The following is a 19,074-nucleotide window of genomic DNA, read 5'->3' on the forward strand; positions in this document are numbered from 1 at the left end:
AAAAACAAAAGAGTCTATCATTAATTTTCTTTCCTTTTCTGATTTTAATAATCGTCATCATGAGTTTTCAAATCTCTTGTCTCTTTAAAACCTAAAATACCTCAAAGAATAAAGATGGGTCAGGATGATACAAACCCTTTCAACACAGTGAAAAATAACTTTGTTAACATTAGTCATGGACATGTTACTGGCTGAACTGGGACTAAATCTCAGGTCTCCATGTCCTGGATGAATATATTCTTTTCTTAATGTCTCTACACTTTGTGTACTTTGGTGTCCTGGGTGTTGTCCGTGGGTTTCCAAATTTTCTAGAACCGCCCAGACATTTCCCCCCGTTTCTCTTGCTAGTTTCACTGATTTTCTAGAGGCAAAAGCAACAGACCTTCTACCAAAAGCTAAACTGGACCCTTAAGACCTTCAGAAAATAAAATAAAAATGGGCAAAGGGAGCCAATGCTTTCTTGGTTTTCCAGAGGACTGAGATAGCCCTCCTGAGAGCTTAGGAACTATCTTGACCTAATTCATTCATCAGGGAGAAAGGCTCAGAAATGCAGGCAGCAATTTGACTAGTAGATAATTTGATCTGGGAGCTCTGGGAAATGACACTGAACAAGGAAGAGACTCTACCACAGTGCCAGCCTCCCCCCATTTGAACTTGGCAGTGCGGAAAAGATGGCACGTGGAAAGACTAGGAAGAAAGTGTGGAATGGCCTGTAAGAAGACAAACTTCCATTGAATTACTCTTGTTCACAATGACAAATTTATTCTAAAAAGGTCCCAGAATAAATTAAACTAGACAAACAAATAAGCAAATAAAAAGAAAAGAAAAAAATAATATAAATGACAGTGATTAGAAAAAAAGATACATCGGTAGAAAAGGAAAAGAGAAAAAAGAAAGAAAGAAAGGCCAAATATATATTAACTCTGCCTTAGCTCAAATTCTTGGATTTCTGCTGTGGACAATGACCAACCAAATATCCATCAATATAGATGGATAAATTTTCTCTCACCTGGTTCAGCAAAGGAACAAGTAGGAAAAAAGCCTGATGAAGCTTGCAGGGTGACAGTGATTGAGATAGTGGCCCTTATATAGCTAACCATGTGGGTGCTGCCCTCTGTGGGATGGACTGATTAATTTCCAATCAAACCTAACTCCACCTCTGTCCATGTTTACCTTCCTACTTCTTTGCATTCTCATTTATGAGATGATTGCAGAAAGGCTGGTACTGAAGCTCCTTCTAACATGAGGACATGTTGCAGGGCACTTTTTTTTCAGGCCCACACACTTGTGAAAAGCAGATTCTGTTTTTTAGAGGGCTCGTGTAGTTCATCCCCTTTATGTAGTACCACGAGAAAGGTAGCAAACTGTATGGTACTTGGCAGGTATGCAATAAATGCTTATTTAATTAAAATGAACGTAGGTGCTCTGGCCAGGTGACTCAGTTGGTTGGAGAGTCATCCGGTGCACCAAAAAGGTTTCAGGCTTGATTCCCAGTCAGGGCACATACCTAGGTTTCCGGTTTGATCCCCTGTTGGGGCATGTACAGGAGGCAACCAATCAATGTTTCTCTCTTCTATCCATGTTTCTCTCTCTCTCTCTCTTTCTCTCTCTCTCTCTCCCCCCCCTTCTCTCTGTAAAAATCAATAAAAGCATACCCTTGGGTGAGGATTAAAAAAAAGAAAGAAAATGAACGTAGGCCATTAGGGTCACCTAACATGTCTTTTTGCAATAATAATTTACATTTATTTAGACTTTGCTATGTGCAAGATATTATGCTGAAGACTTTTCACATATCATCTCATTTAATCTTCACCACATTTCTGTGAGATATTTATTTTTTCCCATTTTACAAATGAAGAAATAGGTTCAGAGAGTATACGAGTCATCTCCAAGTTCATACAATGAATAGGTGGAGGAACCAGGGTTTGAACCTATATCTACCTTATGACAATGCCCTTGCTCTTAACCTTTATATTAGCTTATCTCTGTGTTTTGATTATATTTGCCCATTATGCAAAAATCATGCTTTGTTTTAGGAGTGTCAGATCCATCCAAACACACACACACAAAAATGAAAAAATAATAAAAAGAATGCTGTCAGCCAGGAAGAGAAGAAACATATTCTCTGGCCCTTTGAAGGCTCTTTTCTAGACTATAAAAGTAGAAGTTAATGAGCTAAATACAGAAGTAATGTTTTCAGACATGTTCAGAGTAAATTTAGAGTGAACTTTCTTCTGGGGCCTTCTTTTATCCATTGGTAGTCTGGCAGCTTTGGACCTGAATGCTTGGGAAAATGCCACTTATATATACATAAAGTATATCAAATATAATGCCTGTGGGAAGCAAACATAGTCAGAAGGCTGTAGTAGGCAGGAAGAACCAGCTTTTCTGTACCTTGCCACCAGGTGTGATGATGATGATGAAGATGATGACTGATGAAGATAGCAGTTATTACTGTCTTCTAGACTAGAAGGTTTTACATGCTTATCTATTTATCCCTCGCAATAACTCTGTAAAATCAGTATTTTCATTCTCATTTTACAAATAAAGAAATGAAAGCATAGAGAAATTTAATAATTCATTCCAAATTACAGCTTGTAAGTGGCCGCTCTAGGATAGAAACCCATGCGGTCTGATGTGAAGGCCCTGCACTTAGCCAGATATATACCACATATGTGGGGTTGATGCATTCCTATCTGGGCACTCCTTCAGGGGAGCCATAATATCATATTCACCCCAAAGCTGGACAGTGCCTGGGACTTAGCAAACACTTAGTGTGTGTTCACAAAATGTTAATGGCCACACCACTGAGCTACACCCATTGCTCTTATAGCCAGCGAGTCCTAGACCAAAGCGACCACACAAAAAGTTTTGTGGTCCCTTGGATGTTATGGTCTTTTTCAGGTGTACTCATTTTTTGGAATTATGCTTGTGTTTGTTGCAATGACTGCCTTTCAGACCCCCGGTCTCCACACTGAGATTTTAAAGCCATCTTTGCCCTGCAACTCCAGGGTTCTAGGTCAGAACTTGGAAACCTGTTCCATGGTTCGACTGCTCACAGAACTCTAGCATTCACTCTTTTGTATTCTTTGTGTCTAGATTTCTCTTCTTCTTCTAACCTGCTTAGCATAATAGACAAAAGTATAAACTTAGGAGTTAGAAAGATTTGAGCTCAAATTCCAGCTGTTTTTTCTGGCCGTATTTCTTGGTCAATTATCTAATCCTCTGAACATGTTTCCCAACTTTTATAATGGGAATAGTAATACTTACATTACTTACGTCACTGGTGGAGATTACTTAAGATAATTTATAAGATTGTTTAGGATCAACTTAGCATAAATGCTTAGTAAACTGTATAATTATTATAAGTTCCTTTAAAAAATTATAAGTTCCTTTGGCATCTAACAGTGTTTTATACATAGGTGCTCAATCATGTTTGATAAAAATAAATTAGGATCCAACAAGAGGCCTTTAAAGGCAAAATACTACTTCTCTGTCAAAATGATTGCTTCAGAAGGTAAATCATGATTCGGGTTTTTTAAAATAACACTTTTTCTGAGATATAATTCACATACCATAAAATTCAATCTATTTTATTGTTATTGATTTTAGAGGGAGGAAGTGAAAGCGAGAGAGAGAGAGAGAGAGAGAGAGAGAGAGAGAGAGAGAGAGAGAGAGAGAAACATTGATGTGATAGAGAAACATCAATAGGTTGCTTCTCCTATGCACCCTGACCGGGATTGAACTCACAGCCTTCCGGTGCATGGGATGATCCAAACACTGTTCAGGGGAAATTGTACCTTTTAAAGTGTGCAGTTTAGTGGTTTTCAGTATAATCACAGAGCTATGCAATTAAGTTATTGTTATTATGGTGCCTGTGTCCTTAAGTAAGTTTCCTCACTTCTCAATGTTCCATTTCCCCCCTATAATAGCTATAAGGTGTTACTAGTGCCAGGGCACAAGTAGACACACGTCAGATCATTTCTGCTGCAATTCTGGAGAACAGTGTGGTTCTACCAGGGCCTGCACACCGTTTGGAAAGGAACCAAAGTGATGGTTTCTAAAGGTCACCTTGATGGCACCCGCAGAGGTTTTCGCCTGCCTGGGTTCTGAGAGGTCGTTTGGCCCAAGAAGCAGAGGCCTGGAGCCCAGAGCTAGTCTCAGCTACACCATTTCTCTGGATGTGGGCCTCGTTCTACTCTTCTCATGATCCTCTGCTCATTCCACATCCACACTGCCCTGGGTTCTCAGGGGTGATCCCACTTGGATTTTAGGCCCAGTTGAGAAAGCTATTGCGCTATTGGCCACTGGATTGTCTTTAGAGGGAAGCTCTGTCTTAGAATGTTAAAAATCACTATAATTATACCTGTGAAAGTCCCAGATTTTGGATTTTCCACTGGATGTCAGCTGAATTTTATTTTCATGTCACATCCTATTCAAGAGAGACCTTCTTCAGCTTAAGGTCTGTGCCTATCATAAGAACCAAACATTCTCTCTGTGCTGGAACCACTATATTGAGGTTTCTCAATGAACTCAACTTAGAGCAGATATGTGAGAGTTGATCCAGGAACACTGGTACATATTAAATCTCTCTTTTCTCTAAAAGCAGCTTAGGAAGCTTCTCTTAGCTCACAGTATGATGAAGTGGGGAGAATGTTGACTTTGCAGGAAGACAGATAGTCTTTGTATCACAGCTCCAACATAACCACCTGTAACACCTGGGGCGAGTTTCTAAATGGGAGTCTCTGTTTCCACACCTGTGCAATGAGGATAATGTTAGATATGTGAGCATTAGATGAGGCAATATTAGAATAATGCTCAGCACATGATAAGGGTTCAGTATATTTTATTTTATTTCCTTCCTATTCTCAAATTTAATCTGATTAAGATAATGTTATCAATAAGTTCTAGGGGTGATGATTCCTAGAGATGATTCTTTTAAAAATATATGTTTTTAAAATTATTTCAGAGAGAGGAAGGGAAGGGGAGATAGAGAGAGAGAAACATCAGTGATGAGAGAGAATTATTGATCGGCTGCCTCCTGCATGCCCCCTACCAGGGAATGAGCCTGCAACTCAGGCATGTGCCCTTGACCGGAATTGAACCAAGGACCCTTCAGTCTGCAGGCCAACCCTCTACCCACCAAGCCAAAACGGCTAGGGCTGGAGATGATTCTTAACACTGTTCCTTTCTGGTAGTTTCTCTTCCTAAGTGAAATCAGAGACCAATGGGTTGAACTGATGTAACCCACCCCTCAAAGGAGCTTAAAATTTCTGTTATGAAAAGTCCATGAGGAAGATGGAACCACTAGCAAGACCAGCTAAGAATGTGCCCACTCCGATTCCTTTTTAATTTTGTCACATCATTGTTGATATCCAAGTAATGGAGTCTCATAAAGAGACAACTGCTGACATACCCAGGCTTTCAGATTGTATGTAATATGAGGTGTCAGAGACTTGGTCTGTCCATATCTAACTGAGCAGAACTGTGGGACCCTCAGTCACTTGCTGAAATCTACTTAGGGCAACTGAAGACTGGGTCTCAGAAGCTCAAATGGTCCTTGTAGCCACAATATCAATAACCTGTGATGACACTATGAGGAGAGATTGCTCTCTGATGGATTTAGAAACTCACTGACTTGATAAACCTGACTGAAGGGAGAGGAAGTTGGATTAGAACTGGAACTCTAGGATTCTTAAAGATGATCTAGAACTTGATCTAGACAATTTGCAACCTGTGATTATTAAGGCATCTGATTACAAAAAATCTAGAACCTATACAAAGTAATTTCCCTAAAAGGCTATGAAATATGTTCAAAATGTTAGGGGGAACTCTCCTTTCACAGCATTTCATATATATGTACTATTGATTTCAGAGAGGAAGGAAGAGAGAGATAGAAACATCAATGATGAGAGAGAATCATCGATTGGCTGCCTCCTGCACTCCCCACACCCAGGCATGTGCCCTGACTGGGAATGGAACTGTAACCTCCTGGTTCATAGGTTTATGCTCAACCACTAAGCCACGGCCGGGCACATTTCATGCTTTTGAGTATCATTATGAGATGAAAATATTGGCATTTAAGCATGAGTTTGAGTTTTGGAATCATTCATAAGCATTTGGAACCAAGTTTGATACATGAAGAGAATAACTCAGGAAGCTAAAAAAAAAAGGGGGGTCCATTGTTAAGCATTAAAGTAACCAGACTGTTTCTACTCCAGTGGCTCTCAGTAATTTCTAAGCAAATTTTACATGAACACTTTCTTTGATCCCATGATCCTTCTCATTGTGGGAATGTGCTTTCAGTGGTAAGGCAGTCCAACCTTGTGTGGAACAGTACGCTGACGCTAGATCAGGAGTGAAGTTTGGCTGGGGTTTGGGCATTAGAGAGACTGTTGAAGATGTATGTATATCACACACACACACACACACACACACACACACACACACACACACACCCCTCTACACATACTTCCATATACAGTTAATATACATTATTGAAGATCTGACATGTAAGGGCTTGTGGTAAGCGCAGTGTCTTCAATGAAATCACATTGGTTTGGGATTATTTACAAGCCTGGAGTTTTCCTTCACTCCTTTTCAATGACCTTGGCACTCTCCTGTTTGAAAGGGTATGGAGGATCTGTCATTTGGGATTGCCCAGGATGTATTATGCATGCATGTGCATACACATACACAAATATACATATGAATATACATCTATCCATTCCTAAATCATCATATAGTATTTTCACTAGGGACACACTTGCTCTACAATACCCAATCAGGTTGATTTTTCTTGCCAGCTGGATGAAGAGAGAATTGTTAAAAAGTATATCTTGGGCTGCTTAGGATGACATCTTTGAATAGGACTAGAGAGAAACAAATCCTCTATGATTTATAGGTATCAGGCTGGGATTTAACTTTAATTAATTGTATTGATTATTGCCATTATCTATGATAATTTTATTTGTTTTCCCTTTAAAAGTTAATTATGTTTACTTTACTTATGAGTAAAGCCGCTCCACCCATGTGCCAATTCCTTGCCTCTGGCACTAATTTATGGTTCAGAGCTTGGGTCTCCTGGGACTATTTGTTTAAATCACTTCTGAGCATTTGGACTCTCAGAGGAAGGATAGTGAAGTGGGATCTGTGGAAAACCACATCGGCAGTGTCTCAGTTTTGCTTACGTGGCAGGTTTTCTTCCTTGAGAACTAATCCTTGAAATAGGGACACTAGATTACCAGCTTAGCAAGATAATTGCAAAAGACAGAGTAATTATTTTATGTCACTGTTATAGGGTGACTAAGGTCTCAGAGATTGATGGTGTTCTCTAATCCAGTTGCCCCAGTTTGTGCAGGTCAAAGGCACAAGGGCAGAATCTGATGATCCCTGAGGCTCAGGACCCCTGGCCTAGGGAGACTAATAAAGCCCTTTAAGATGTTCAAAGATGACATCCACTCATTTCTGAGATGTATAAGGCTTGAGTGACAGGTGTACTCATGGAGAGTGGGGCTTCTGGGGCCTCTGCTACAAGAGGAGAGGCTATTCACCAGGGCTTTTCTCACACCTGTCTCCTAAGTCCGGTTCACATAGAAGAATTCAGGGCACACAGAGGATAAAACTCATAAAGGAATATGTTTCTTGACTTCTCCCCAAAAACTAAAACAAAATCTATAGGGAACTTGTTTAGACCAATGATTAAGAACATAAACCTTGGACTCTGACAGATCTGGGTTGGAATTCTGCCTTTGCCACCCACTAAGTTATGTGAATTAATATCTGTAAATATGGGGAATTTTCTTCATAGAGTTGTTACAAAGCTTAAAAGGGGTAAGTCAAGTGCCTGGAATAAAACTGCCATTCAATAAGAGATAGGAATTGCTGGTTTTTACTCGAATAAAAAATACTATTTTTTTTTTGCATTTGCTTGACATACTATATTTTCTGTGGATAATATCATTGTGAACATTACTCCTACCAGTTTTATTTAGAGAGTTGAAATATGCCAGATGTTGTGCTTGGGTTTAATCAGCATCTCTGAGTGCCTACTAGTATTACTGTACCAAGTAGCCTGTGATTGGTCTGCTTGGAAGAGGGCCTTGGTTCTGGCTTAGTTGGCTGGTGGGTCACATTGGTTAAAGGTGATTAGGGATGCCAATAATCTTGGTGCTATTTATAGTGATGGTAATGATGACACAAACTCTGTTCATAATGGAGATAGAATTCTTAAGTCAAATGCACGTAATTTGCAGCAGCAGGGCACAGCATAGGCCAGCTGTGGGCAAACTACGGCCTGCGGACCGGATCCGGCCCGTTTGAAATGAATAAAACAAACAAAAAAAAAGACCGTACCCTTTTATGTAATGATGTTTACTTTGAATTTATATTAGTTCACATAAACACTCCATCCATGCTTTTGTTCCGGCCCTCCGGTCCAGTTTAAGAACCCATTGTGGCCCTCGAGTCAAAAAGTTTGCCCAGCCCTGGCATAGGCCCTAGATCTGCTTGCAGGATACGCAGATGGTCTTATTCTTTTTCTTCCTTCACTCTATGACTGATCTACAGGGGAGAGGAATTCTAGTGTATACTTGTCTTGCTTGTTAAATCTATAACCTTTCTTCTCTGGTTATACTCTAGCTCCTGGAAGCTCCTTTCTGGTGTTTGGTTGCTCTTAGCCATCTCATCCTCACCAGGAAGGTTACTCTTCCCATACCTTGAGATCATGGATTCTTTGGGGGGTTTTATAGATAGAAAAATCTTCCTGTCCCTTCTCTTTCATGAAGCCAGAGATTCCTAGCAATCTCTAATGGATTATAGATTTATGAATTTTTCCACTTCCTGCCTCCTGCCTTCCTATCCAATTGAAGTTTGATGGACAAGTAGTACTGAGTAGTTCAGATGGGTCTAAGTCAGCGGTTCTCAACCTGTGGGCCGCGACCCCTTTGGCGGTTGAACGACCCTTTCACAGGGGTCGCCTAAGACCATCCTGCATATCAGATATTTACATTATGATTCATAACAGTAGCAACATTACAGTGATGAAGTAGCAGCGAAAATAATTTTATGGTCGGGTCACAACATGAGGAACTGTATTTCAAGGGCTAGAAGGTTGAGAACCACTGGTCTAAGTGATGACATTTGATGACTGAGGTATGTTCTGCAGCTTTAGAACCTTCCTCTATGTTCATGTAAAGTTGACCTATCAAGTTTAACTGCTTCTTTCTTCTACAGGCTGAGCAAAGCCAAATTCAATTTAGGTCTTTATATAGAGCCAGAGGCAAGTTGAGTCAAGTACATATCAAATTCAGATCCTACCTGCTGCAGGACTGGTTCCCTTATTATTAGTTCTACAACCCAGCAATGTGGGGACTAGGCTGAGCTATTTGTCAAACAGCATTGTGATGATAAGGCAGACTGGATCTCTATTTTGAGAATTGTCATGAAGGGAGGGCCCTTTGATATTAATTTAAATATAGATTCTGTGGCCCTCACCCTAGGAAACCCAGAGGCTGGCTACTCTGATCCACATCTGCACCAAACCTATGGCAGAGGACTACACTTCAACCTTTAGCCAATTGGAAAAGGGAGTGTTACATGTTTTAATTCTTATACCTAGGAAATATTCACAGGAGCTGATGGATATTCTTCTGGACCATTGGAAAAGGAGTAGGAGGAAAAGTGTCAAATATACATCCAGTGATCATTCTCTAGATACAGTGTCAGTATTGGAGAGCTAACCTCCAAACCCTTTCTATGAAAATATAAAAAATAAATATGATAAGGCAAAGAACACTAGATTACTCCTGAATCATTTCTCTCATACCTCAAAGGCAAATTGTTGGCAAGTCCTATTGATTCTACCTCCAGATAATAACCAGAAACTACGCACTTCTCACCATGTCCATTGCTATCATCCTGGTCCATTTCTTGCCAGTACTATTAGCCTCCTAACTGACATGTCTGCTTCTACGCTTAACCATCTACAATCTGCCAACATAGTTGACAGAGTGAGCATTTTAAAACAGGGGTTTGAGCATGTCATTACTCTGCTTAACATCCTCATGGATAAACTTTCTTTACTCAGCTACCTCATCTATAAAATGGGGTGATAATATGTGCCTTATTTATCTCAAAGAGCTGTTCTGAGGATAACGTGGAAAAATGATATCCTCACTTACATAAATAAAGAAACAAAGCAAGAAAAATCTCTTGTCAAATCATGTGTTGACATGCTTAGAACATATGGTCATTTCCCCTGTTACCTAACTAACATGGTGAACATAAGTGCTGAAGAGTTAGTTGGTTTGAATTCTTGTATTAAGAGGACTGAAAGTTGCGCAGTCCTCTTGAAGAGTCTAAGTTCATCTCATTTTTCTCTTTGGGTCTCTGGGTAGAGGCGCACCGGGACCTTTTCCAGCTGGTTGTTTTAGTTGTGTGATGGCCAACTTGTGTGACATAACGCCTAGGGCTGCTGTACTGCAAACACCCAAATGCCATGTTCTAGTGTTCTGTGCTTGGTTACTAATGTCTGTCATGAGCACTTGGCCCAGTACATGGAGACTTCTGCTGATGCACCAGTGCTGGTCCGGCCCTCAGCACAGGCCAGGCCCCTGACCAGCACTCCCACTATTGATTTATTTTTAGTATCTGGAAAATTTTATTTACCAAGGAAATTCAGGCTTCCAGGGCCTCACCAAGGGCCTCACCACTGGTTGAGTTTTCTTTAGTTAAGAGCACAAGGTCTGAGGTCTGAAGTTGGCTAGATTTGGATTTGAGTCTCCTTTCTGCTACTTGGCTATGTCACCCAGGAAAGTGATAGAACCTCCCTGACCTCAAGTTTCCTCAAATGTAAAATTGAGGTTCTTTTATTCAAGTGGCCACTCACACAAAATGTATCTATTAAGTAAGCATACGCTGGGCATTGTGCTAGTTGCTGGGGAAAAATGGTGAATGAATACATGGTCTTTGCCTTCAGAGCATTGAAAGTGTAAGAGATAGTAATAATAAATACCTCATCATGTTTTTCTAAGTTATTCTAAAGTAAATGTGTAGTGGATACCTTGGGTCATCTCTGCTGCTACCTTTTCTGAGGACTTCCCATTTTCTTCCAAGCCCTATCCAAAGTTATTTGGTTCAGGATATCTGCCTGATTGAAGCTAGGCCAATGAATGCCTTCACTTGAAATTCAGTATTAGCACTTTCCATTCTTAGTTTCTGCTTTGAATGGAGGCAATATAAGCTCCAGAAGTATGAAGAGTTAGGTAGCTTGGGAATTAGGAAAAACAATGTCTAGCAAGGGAGAATAATGAACCTGGGACCAGAGGCATCAAGAATGTTGGGAGACAAGTGAAGACAAGAATCCTGATGGCTGAGACCAATTGCACCCCAGCCCTTGAATCTTTTGACACATACCTAAATCCTTTATTTCTGTAGTAATAGTGCTTAAAATAGCTCTAGCTAGTTTCTATTATTCCCAATCAGTTCCAACACGCTGAAGGCACTCAAAAAGTGGAAGCTTTTATAATTACTGTTCAGAAATATGCAACTTCCCATATTTCTGCCAACTTCCCCCAACCCTTTTGTGCAGAATGTCACTATCTCCATGATTCTGGTATGTCCCCAAGTTCTGGACAGTGTCCTGGAGGGCTTCATCTACATCTCTTATGGAAACATCAAACCTAAACTAAGCATGTCCCAATCAGAACTTCCCTATTCTAGTCTGTGCACTTAGCTTCCTGATCTTCTGCCAGAAATAAAATTACTCATTCAGTTGCTCAAAATCCTGTTATCTTGGATTTCTCCCGCTTCCTAATTTTCCACATCTAGTCATTTAACAAGTTGTGTGGATTTTGATTCTAAACACCTTGTGACAAGGTTTGTTTATCATTTCACTACCAGAGAGATTAACTCAGTATGACATGATCTGCAGTAGAGAGATGGACTCAGAGGGAGTGGAAAATAGCACTAAAACAGGGTTCTAAAGACCCAACTATGAAGTCTTTCTTCAGCCCAATCTAGTATATTACCACTTTCAATTTGAACATAACTGAATTTGTGCAATATCTCAACTCTAGATATCTTCTTATCAATATTCCTTATTCCCATTATTTAAAACACACATTCAAATAGTCTTCATTTTCCATAGTATTTACCACTACTTTTCACTGTGTCCTTTTAGCCTCTTATTTAACCCTTTGCGGTTGTTTGTCTACTCTCAGTCACCAAAGCTTTTTTACCGTTCCAGTCGTATGTCTGCTCTCAGCCACCACAGCAAGGAACCGTACGAATCTTAACTCTATTCTTTCATGTGTCAGTTCATAATTTCTCTGAAAGCTCTTAAGTGTCTAAGCGACCTTGTCACGAACCAAAACATTGCCCCGACAAATCGGAGATATCGAAACTCAATATAAACAAATGCGGTCGTTCCACACTCGCCATGCAAAACACCGTGGCGAGTCAGTTGCCTTTTGAGAGTGAAGAAATCGACAAGCTTCGGAGATACTTCGCAGAATTTCAAATAAAGCTTTACAAATTACGTTTAACTATAATTAGGCATTCTCGCTTGTTAAGATATTTCAAAATAATACTCCAAAATGGCAAAAAGAAAGTTACTGAAAGAAGTGTACTGCGAATCTGAAAGTAACGATGAAGAGTTTTATTTTGGCACCTTGAATACTGACTCTGACGTAAAAAGTGATAACGTTTGTAGTGATTCTACTAGGAGTGACGTAGTTCCAAAAAAGAATTAATAAATCTTGTTTATCCTTCATAATCTTGCATGTTATGTATCACTGCTCTTTCAATGGAAATTAATTCCAACCAGTACGACACCCATGTCCAAATTTAATACGACCACAAAGGGTTAACTATTGGCAAAAGATATGAGAGTGACTGTACTAGACAATATGATTTTCCTCTCCTGGGAACACTGAACTACTCTGTCACTTTTTTAAAGATATATTTGATTTGAAATAGGAGAAATGAGAGGAATCTGAAGAACTTTGCCCAGACTTATCCTAATATGCTATTCCTGCGTGGAATAAAATATCTTTCTCCCCAGTGATATGTGTAGTGAAACTCCATTAGGAATGGAAATGGAGAGAAATAGACAAGAAATGAATAACTGTATGATATGACAGGTGGTGATAAGAACTGTGGAGGAAAATAAAGCAGAATAAGGAGGATTGGGAGCTACAGTGGGGTGTATTTTATGTAAGGTGTTCAGGGAAGGACGAACTGAGGTGACATTTGGGCAAAGGCAAGTAGGTAGTGAGGACTCAAGCCATGCGCCCAGGGGAAGAGTTTTCTAGGCAGAAAAACAAGGGTAAAAATCTCCCCGTGGAGCAAGAAACCAGCATGGCTGGAGTAGAATGAGCAAGAAGCGGGGATGGAAGATGAGGTTAGAAAGCGGGGAGTCTTGTATTATAAAACAGCAATTGGATAGGAAAGTTTTGAGGTGTAAACTAGACCACTTGGCCAGGCACAAATAAAAAAGTTATTTCATGATACAGATTATATATCAGGTGGAGGGGAAGACAGAGAGTATGCCTAGCAATCCAAGGCTAACACATCCTTATTTGCCCCACATTTGGAATAAAGTAAATGGAATGGCAATAAGAATACAACTAGGAAGAGAAAGCAGATTTTAGTGCAGAGACAATAAAGTAATTATAACCATGTGTTCATTATGTGCCAGGAATATATTGAATAATTTAAATGCAATATGTCTTTACTTCTCACTATTATTATCTCTTTACAAGTGAGTTAAAGAGAAGTTAAGCAGCTTTTCCCAAATCAAACCAGGATTTCACTGCAGAGTCTACACAACAGTAAAAGCAGCCTCTCTATTCAAAATAAGAGAAAGATGGAGCTGGCCGCCAAAGACGATTCAGAAACCCAGGTTCTGTACAACTCAAGTAAATTAGGCACCCAGGTGTACCCAGAACGAAGGAGAACTTAATCTGTTATGCTGGACAAGTTGGCCCTTTAAACTCTGACGCATCCTACGAATTCGCCAAACTGTGTATACAGGTGGCTTTGGAGTCCACACTACCTGTGGAATGAATGTAAAGAATGGAGCAGTAAAGAGCCTTCTTGTTCTCTAAACAACTGGCTACGTATGCCCATGGTGAATCACTACTTAGGAAGGTGTTAAAAAGGATCCATGGTCAGCCCCTTGATGTGTTCAAATCCCATACCCCTTGACTGGCCTCATATTAATGAGCGCTGACATAGATGCAGGGTTTTTGTGTGAGATGACAGCATCCAGTGATGCAGGAGCCTTGTGGGAACGATGGTACCCAAGGAGAAGTCTGCTCTCAAGAATGCAGGAAGCCTTTTAGGGTGATAGGATTCAAGAATCCAAGGAACAGTGTCCGAGGTGTCCCCAGCTGTTTTACTGAACAACATTGCCAAGGAAAATAAGGTTGCACGAAGGTCAGAATAATTAGATCTTGTTTTTGTTTTTCCGTTTAAAAAAGGTGGGATAGCTATGGCAACCCTAGGCCTACTGTATATTATCCATCTGGTGTTGATGAGAAAAAGAGAGCCACTATGTGTATCATGGAAATAAGAAATTTAATGTGTGTGTGGGAGGAGCTGAGAGAGTGAAGGTCTCCAGAGGATTAGAGAAAAATTCAGCATGGGAAAGCCCTAGAAGCTATCATGTCTGTCTGCATTGATCTGTTAGGAATAATGGCTTTCTCTTTGCTCCCACCTTCCAAATGTCACATAAGTCTCTTTCACTGGCAGGTTGTAGCCTGGAACTATATAGGAAGGGGTTCAGTGTAGTTGTCAGGCTTAGAAAGGCAGGGTGGTGGTGATGATGCCAAATTTGTAGCAGGTAATATGGCAGACCTAGTGTAAAATGTCCAAGAATGCAAGGATCGAGTGATCAAGAGAGAAACCCAACTCTTCACTGGTGCTGTCCACTTTTTGACCTGCATTCTTTTACCACACTGGTATGAGAATCCCTACTGCTGCTTAGCATCCCTATTTTGAATCAGTGTTACCACCTACACCTTCCTACTATCTATGCACAGAGGAATTATTCAACTTTAGCTTCACTCCAACATGTTTTTCCACCCCCAATAGCTGTTCTAAACTATTATCACTTTATTGAGCTGTAAGTCAAACATCAACCTCACTCTCTACTTTTAGGGAAAATAATGATCATTTCTTACTGTCGTGTGATACCTTTAGAAACCTACCTTCTTCTGTACTCCTCCTGATCTCCTTATATTCTCTTTCAGTGGAAAAAGAACCCAACTCTGGTTCAAGGCTAATCTTTGGTATCCTGAGAATCTAGCAAGGCCAGAGGCTCTTGAAAAAACTCACGCCTGAAAAGTCAAGGCATAAGGCGCCTTCGGGATTGACTGGAGCCGACCTTGAAGGGCAGGCGCGGGCAAGGCCGGATGCGTCCTGTCTCTCCTCAACTCCTCCTTCCCCCAACCGAATCCTCCAGACTAAGCTACAGAGACCCTCCTCCTCCTCCCACACGTCATCCTTCCGCCTCCTCCTCCTCCTCCTCCCCTCCCTCCTCCGCCCTCCTCTCCTCCTCCGTCTTCTTCGTCGTGCTCATTCTTCTGCTTCTTCTTCTTCTTCTTCTTCTCTTCTTCTTCTTCTCCTTCTCCTCCTTCTCCTTCTCTTCTTCTTCTTTGTTCTCTCTCTCTCTCTCTCTCTCTCTCTCTCTCTCTCTCTCTCTCTCTCTTTCTCTCTCCATCCTTCCTCCTCTCTATACATTTTCTTTTTATCCTTAGCATAATGGCATGCTCAGGTCTCTGCCATCTTAAAAATAATTTTTTCCTTGATATCACTCCATTTATTTATTTTCCTGCAGAATTAAGCTTCTTGAAAGAGTAGTCTCCCCTTCACTCTTTCCTCTCCTTCTCATTTTACTATATTCAATTCAGTATGATTTTTACTCCTTTTCCACCACACTTCACTGTATTATTAAAATCAAAGTCACCCTAATTTCTAAATTCAATGGCCATTTTCAGTCCTAACATTTTCTTGTTTCTTTTGTAGCATTTGAACACTTGTCATCTCCATCCTTGATACCATCTTCTCTCTTGGCTGCTGTAATATATCACTACCCTCTAATTATCTTATTTTCCCACTCTTCATTGTGTGTGGTTTTGTCTTCTGTCCTTCATGCACATTTTAAATACTGCATTCCCCTGTTTTCTATCTGAAGCTGTCTTCTTTTCTTTATCTTTTCCCTTTTTATGACTTACTCATATCCATGACTTTGACTATAACCAGTTTGTTTATCTTCCTTTGTGATTTGATGATTTTTTAATAGTGATATATTTTATTTTCTCTTTATGTTTTTTATATATCTGCTATAGGTCTTTTCCCCTTCTGGTTACCATGAGGTTTGTGTAACACTTCTTATTATAATAGTCTCTTTTAAGCTGATAACAACCTAACTTCAATTGCATACAAATATTTTATGCTTTTACTGCCTCCCCTCATACACTTAATATTGATGTCAGAATTTTCTTTTGTATTGTATATGTTCATTAACCAATTTTTGTTAGTTTTTCTTAATAGCCCTGACTTTGAACTTTTATAGTAGAGTATAAATTTATACAACTAAATAATACCAACAAAAAACCCCACAGTCCATACAGTGGTTCTCAACCTTCCTAATGTCGTGACCCTTTAATACAGTGCCTCATGTTGTGGTGACCCCCAACCATAAAATTATTTTCGTTGCTACTTCGTAACTGTAATATTGCTACTGTTACAAATCGTAATATAGATATCTGATATGCAGGATGTATTTTCATTGTTCGCGACCCACAGGTTGAGAACCGCTGGGGCAGAGGCTCTAAAGACATTTTTCCAAAGAAGACATACAGAGGGCCTTATAGGTACATGAAAAGATACATCACCAATCATCAGGGAAATGCAAGTCAAAACCACAAGATACCACCTCACACCTAATGGAATGGTTATTAATGCATAACCCATGGACACAGACAATAGGGGGGGTGAAGGCTTGGGGTGGGGGTAGGGGTGGGCTGAGAGAGGTCATTGAGGGAAAAATGGGGCATATGTAATATGAGTTTATTTATTTAATCATCTATTGAAGGACATTTTGGTTGTCTTCATGTCTTGGCCCCCGTGAATAATGCTGCAATGAACATAGGGATCCATGTATCTTTGTAAATAAATGTTAATTTTTGGGGGTAGATTTGCAGATGAGGGGTTGCTGAGTCATATGGTAACTCTATTATTAATTTTTTAAGGAACTCCATACTGCTTTCCATAGTGACTGTACCAGTTTACATTCCTACCAGCAGTGAATGAGGGTTCCTTTTTTTCCTCACAATCTCTCCAACACTCTACATTGCTTGTCTTGTTGGTAATAGCAATCCAAACAGGCATATGGTAGTATCTCATTGTAGTTTTGATTTGCATTTCCCTAATAGCTAGTGAGTTGAGCATCTTTTCATATATCTGTTGTAATTTGTGTGTCTTCTTGGGAGAAGTGTCTGTTCAAGTCCTCTGCCCATTTTTAAATTGGATTATTTTTGTTGTTATTATATACATATATTTTAGATATCAACCCTTTATCAGAGCTATTATTTGCAAATATCTTCAACCATTTGGTTGTTTGCCTTTTTGTTTTGCTGATGCTGTGCAGAAGCTTTTTAGTTTGATGTAGTCTCATTCATTTATTTTTGCTTTTACTTTGCTTGCCTTTAAAGTCAAATTCATAAAGTTTTCTCTAAAACCACAGTCCATAAGGTTAGTAGCTGTATTTTTTCACGTAATTTATTGTTTCAGGTCTTATATTTAAGTCTTTATCCATTTGAATTAATTTTTGTACATGGGGACAAACAGCAGTCTAGTTTCATTCTTTGACATATGGCTTTCCAATTTTCTCAGCACTATTTATTGACGAGGCTTTCCATAAGAAAAGATGAAATACTGCCATTTCGATAACATGGATGGATCTTGAGACTATCATGCTAAGTGAAATGAGTCTGACAGAAAAAGTCAAGAACCATATACTCATATGTGGGATATAAAACTGAAAGCAACACGTGAACAAGAAGACAAACAAAAACTCATAGACGCAGACAACAGTATGTGGTTACCAGAGGGAAAGGGGGTCAAATACATCCTGTCAGAAGGAGACTTGACTTTGGGTTCTAAACACACAAAGCAACATACAGCTGATAGAATTGTATACTTGAAACCTATATAATTTTATTAACCAGTATCACCCCAATACATTTAATAAAAATAGAACTTTAAAAAAAACCTGGAAACGTTTAACATAGACAAATTTTATTGTCAGCTCTTGGATCTAGGGAGAGGTGAGGGTTGCCATTCTGTGTAAGGGGGATGAAAGGTGCCTCCATTTGTTGGAAGGTCAGATTCCTTTTTGAAGGTGTGTGGGTTTGGTGCTTGTGGCATGCCACTGAACTGGATAATTTGATTGATTTCAATAGACATCACAAATCACAACAGAGCCACCACAGGCCCCACATCCACCCAGGAGAGGTGCTTATATAAGGATGGGGGCGGGGGAGCAGAGATTAAGTCAGCAGCTTAATCTGATGGCAAAACTCTAGAGAGGAAGCAGAAGGCCAGACCTCTTAAGTGAGAGAAAACAGGTCATGGGTGGAAAACCATAAACCTGTGGTTTACCTCAGATTGTGGCATTGCTGCTTAATTTGGGATAAATAAGGCCCTGTGTTATGTTAAGGTGTGACTTAATCTCTCATTGATTGTAGGTAAGGCAGTATAATTAAATTTTACAACATCCACTCATAGAACAAACAAACACTTCAACAATAGGCATGGCTACTGATATTATCACAAAATAGATGGCAATTAGAGCAATGAGTTCCCGGCTGGTGTATCATGGAAAATGGAATGGATTTTAGCCCTCCCCATTATAAGGGCAGCTACGTGTTTGTTGTAAGTGACAGGCAGTGGAAATAATCCCAGATGAAAGGGCAGAGGGTGCTTTGGGAGGGAGAGGTTGTAGCTATAGTGAGTAGTTGCATTACAAACACATCTCTCTCTGCATCAGAGAATGAGGCCCCAATA

General features: G+C 39.9%; 1 long non-coding RNA gene across 1 annotated transcript in view; it reads left to right on the plus strand.

The window, feature by feature from the left end:
• LOC118673050 overlaps positions 1-19,074 on the plus strand; it is a 70,856-nt gene that overhangs the window by 28,317 nt on the left and 23,465 nt on the right. The window lies entirely within an intron of this gene.

This window comes from Myotis myotis, unplaced genomic scaffold, assembly GCF_014108235.1.
Source record: "Myotis myotis isolate mMyoMyo1 unplaced genomic scaffold, mMyoMyo1.p scaffold_m19_p_18, whole genome shotgun sequence".
Lineage (NCBI taxonomy): Eukaryota > Metazoa > Chordata > Mammalia > Chiroptera > Vespertilionidae > Myotis > Myotis myotis.